The following is a 4872-nucleotide window of genomic DNA, read 5'->3' on the forward strand; positions in this document are numbered from 1 at the left end:
TTGGAAGCACTTAGCATGTTTAACGCTGCTTTACCTCTAGAAAATTCCGTGACTTCTACTGCCCCTGATTTGCGTCAGCTGTGGGGTTTTTTTATTTTTATTTTTATGAGATACTCCCCCTCTCTGAGGCACTGGCTGCCCATTTCGGCTCACAAACCCCCGCACTGTTCCTGGTCACCGAGAAGGGAGGTGTGGGAGGGGCAGGGCAGGGGGGGGGGTGTGTGGGAGGGAGGGAGCTAGAGTAGAGTCACCTCGGGTTGGTAACTGGGAAAAGGCCTTGGTCGCCATGGCAACTGCAATGCCTGACAGAACACGGGATGATCTGTGGAGGAGAGCCAGAGAATGTGTAGCCCACAGGATCCCATTGACTAGTTTATCACTGCAGACTGACACTTTTTTTTTTTTTTTTGCCTGAAAAATGACGTACGCCCCCACCGTAGCGGGACGAAGGTACACACGTCGACACACCGCTTTTGTTTCAGTGTTTCGGCTATCGGGGTCCTTCGGTGCCTGTGCAGAGCACGCCGAGTGTAAAAATGCTGAACACAATAGCCAATACGTACCTCGTTCGTCTATAACAAGGCTCCAGCGTCGAACAGCAATTCATTTTTTGTCTGAATTTCTTTTAAAATCCTCTCGTTCATGCAAGTCTAGTTTGTCATGAATACTGCGGTATGTGAAAGACTGATATGGCCTTCCACACAAGGGGGAAGCATGGTTCAAGAGTTCACCAGCGTCACACCTATTCATATTGTCTTTTTCCAGGACCCAAATCCAACTGGATCGTGCTTTCATTTCCTCTTCTGCGTATTTATTGCTTTCACCACATTTCACCCCAAACCTGTAATGGAAAGTTGGATGGTCAGGGATCAAACAGGGCTTCCACTACCCAAGGTCAGTGGAAATCAGAAGGGCGTGTGTGTGTGTGTGTGTGTGTGCACTTGTAGCATGCATTTTTCTCAACTGAGTTAAAATGAAGGAAGTCTGATGTTTTTCTGAGACTTGAAACACAGAATAACTTAATGTTTCATTATTTGAATATGTGTTTTGAGCATGTATTCGCTTGACAATACACAACACATGCTGTATTACTTAGAAATTACTTACAGTCCATCTTGCAGGGCTGGTCCCCAAATTCCCGACTCATAAACAGAGGGCTTTTTGGTTCACACCACACAGCCTAAGCAAAACACACTGCCACCTTCTCAGCGCTCTGGAGGCACACAGCTGCGTCTGGTGACAGAACATTCCGGAATGTGGAAACAGCCACGTCTCTTCCGCGTGACTCACGAGGACACCGCACGCAGAAGCTGGGGGGGCATCTGGAGCCTGAAGGTACGTGAGGTTCCGTCTGGGCTGCGCTGGCTTTGCGTCCTTTCCTTCGAGCACGGGGGGGGGGGGGGGACGGGGGGACGGGGGGCCGGGGGACGGGGACGGGGTTGCGGGGTAGGGGTACAGAGACGGCGCTCTTCGTGTGGGCCGAGTGCATGGAGGGTTCTCTGCTGGAAACGCTGCGTGCTGCCTGTGATGAAACATTAGCGCGCGGAGGCAAGACTGCCACAGAGGTTAAAAAGTATCATTTCATATGGGAAATATGTCATTTAAATTATTGTACTGACCTCCCCCCCCCCGCACACACACACACACACACACCTCTCAATCATGACAGGAAGTTGGCTTTGAAAGAAGAAAATTGAGTAAGGGCATAAATTCAAATGAAATTCAATTTGCCGTTGTGACGTGTGGCATGCTTTCAGCTATTGTACGGTAGAAGAGTTTCCACTGATAAACCCTTCTTCAAGGTTAATTCAGCCATCCGGAAACTCTCAGAGTTCAACAAGTGCTAACGATAAAGGTCAAACCCTTCCCCTGCTTTAGTCAGAGAGGGAGAAGGGACAACAGTCTGGAAAGTGCCAAACGGAGAAAAGGTTCATCAGTCTGACATCAATATAGAGAAAGGTTCAGGAGGCCAGGGACTTGAACTCGCAACCCTCTCTGCGGAGAGAGCTTTGCCACAGCAGTGAGTGCTACTCCACCAGTGAGAAGCTGCTCAAACGTCCATATGTGAGCATGCACACGGTATGTACTGTATGTTATAAGCATTATGCATCTGTAAATATGCGTGAGCGTGCTCTGTGCTGGGCAGGGAGCAGGGGGCGGGGCTCTCCCCCAGCCGTGGTAACCCGAGGGGTATTTCGGGAGATGGGTCCCAGTAATTACCTCGCCCCGCCCATCGGGAGCCTCCCAAAACCAGCAGACGGAAATAGAAAATAGAATTCATCCCCATCAGCAGAATATCTCTGCCTTTCCCTCTCTCTCTTCCTCTCTCAACATGCAAGTGCATGCTGGGAGAATGGTGGCACAGACGGCCTTTCTCCCAGCATGCATTTCACTTGGGCGCGAGTGAGTGCGTGCGTATGTGTGTGTGTGTGTGTGTGTGTGTGTGTGTGTGTGTGTGTGGGTGTGGGTGTGTGTGTGTGTGTGTGTGTATGTGTGTGTGTGTGTGTGTGTGTGTGTGTGTGTGTGTGTGTGTGTGTGTGTGTGTGTGTGTGTGTGTGTGTGTGTGTGTGGGTGTGTGTGTGTGTGGTGTGGTGGTGTGTTGTGTGTGTGTGTGTGTGTGTGTGTGTGTGTTGTGTGTGTGTGTGGTGTGTGTGTGTGTGTGTGTGTGTGTGTGCGCTCATGTTCGTGTCCGTGTCCTTCTGTCGGCACGTGTCCCAGTGAGTGTGCATCTGCTTGCGCTAATAAATAAAAGCACTAAATGTCCTCAAGATGATTTGATCAGTGCAAAGAATGGCGGTCAGGCCAATATATTTTAAAAAGATAATATCTCCGGATGGGACAGCAGATAAGGTTTCTGAACCCTTTTTATGAAATACTGCTCTACCGAGATGTATCACCTGTTTTCACTTTAGGGAGACTAATCCTGCAAAGGGCAAACCTGTAGCAGGAGACCAACTAGAGGCTGGTGTGCAGTCTTGTAGAAGTGCAGAAGCTGCTGCAGTTTGGGTAACCGACAATAGCAACTGAGAATTTCTAACAGGGATTAAAAAACAGATCACTGACAGTAGAACAGCGACAATCAAATGGAGGCACTGTGGACACATCTTCAGTGCGCACGTTGTCGTCGCTGCTAGTTTACAATGCGGCGCACAAAGCGCACGCACAATGACCGATTCACACCGCTGAAATACAACCTTGTTTCTCCAAGCTGCTCCCACAGAAAAGACCCGCTTACATAACCGATCCCGATCACACCGCGCAGGGCGCACCGATCTCAGCACAACAGGCATTAAGGTTGCGCGCGGGGGAACCAGACAAACAGCCCTCTCTCGGGCATGTTCTCTTTGCAAAAGTCTTTAAACCTCATTGCGACCAAACCAGGTTTTTTTCCAGAAAGGACAAGTAAAACAAATAAAACAATAGATTAATTTGTATTTGTGTTTATGTTGTTTAATTACAGTTGCACTGCAGAAAATATACACGTGTATTTCACACACTGCCAGAGAGCGGGAACAGGAGACTTACCGTTGGATTACAATACACGTACACAGGGAATTACTCTCTCCGTCTCTATGAGGCTATAAACACGGGGACAAAACATTCCACTCAGTGACTGAGGCAATAACAAACAGGCTTTACAATTCAGGGAACATTTTCCAGGAAACTTCAGAGTTTAAATTGGAGGAATAACGAGTATATAACGACCTGGAACAGGGACCGCTCGACCACAAAAACTACAGATGGCCCACAAGGCCCTTTGGGTCTTCCATTACCCAGCACTTTATTAGGTAAGCGTCGTATGCACAGCCATGGAAAGAAGAAGAAGAAGAAAAAAAAAGTGTCAATCTTTTTTTGAAAAGAAAAATCATTTTGAAATGCAGGTAAGACCCCTAGTTTATGCAACAGCCTGCCCCCGTGTTGGTTTTGCAGGTCTGACGGTGATTGGGGTGAAGTTATTTTCGTAGGCCGGATTTCTCTGATGGGCTGAAATGGCTGCGGGTTGAGATGTGTGCAACAGCAAACCAAAGCACTGCCATGTGAGACAGATCACAAAGCCACAACAATTAGCACGAGTCTGTTAGCCTCCGCTTAGCAACGGCTCGACGTTTAGATTCATGCTCTACAATATAGGCCGGTGCATTTGTATATATATATATTTTTTTCTTTTTTAACAGGATGCTGTGTCCCTCCACACGTCCCTTGGTACCAAACTGAGGGTATCTGAAGGCTCTGAGGGGCGAGCTTTTGAGTATACGGGTCTTATCATCAGCCAGCGGGAACTCCGAGACCTGCTTAAGCTCCTGCCTGTGAATGATGGCGTGGGTCTGTTCCGTTGAGTAATCCCAGAAGGCAAATATTTCAAGAGTAACGGCAGGTATTTGGGGAAAATGTGAACCTCTGTAGGCACAGGGCGAATCCAACCGAAATAAGCTGGTAGAAGCGAGGAGTTCACAGAGCGTTCACAGAGCCGGAAGCTTCACCGGTCCGTACGCGGCGCCGCTCGGAGCAACGTCTGAAACGGGCAACTCTGAGGGCCGCTCGAGGGCAAGGACCAGCGCTGGGGAACCGGCTCCGGATGCACTCGGCATGCTCTAAAACGGTTCACTGACAATCCTTGACATGAAACCGTTCCAGAGGGAACACTCCATTTCCCAGGGTCCTTCAGAATCAGACAGTGAGCGTGGGTATACAGCGATCTCCAGAGTGCCAAGAGAATCCGTGGAGCCGTCCCATAAGCGAAGTAAAGCCAAGCTTCTTTTCTGACTATATTATTTATAGGTTTTATACACTACTTGTCGTATATATGTATATAACAAAACAAAAAATGCAGTCAACTCTCCCCAACGGAGGATGACCAAGGCCAAAAATGTC

Source organism: Anguilla rostrata, chromosome 19, assembly GCF_018555375.3.
Source record: "Anguilla rostrata isolate EN2019 chromosome 19, ASM1855537v3, whole genome shotgun sequence".
NCBI classification, from domain to species: domain Eukaryota; kingdom Metazoa; phylum Chordata; class Actinopteri; order Anguilliformes; family Anguillidae; genus Anguilla; species Anguilla rostrata.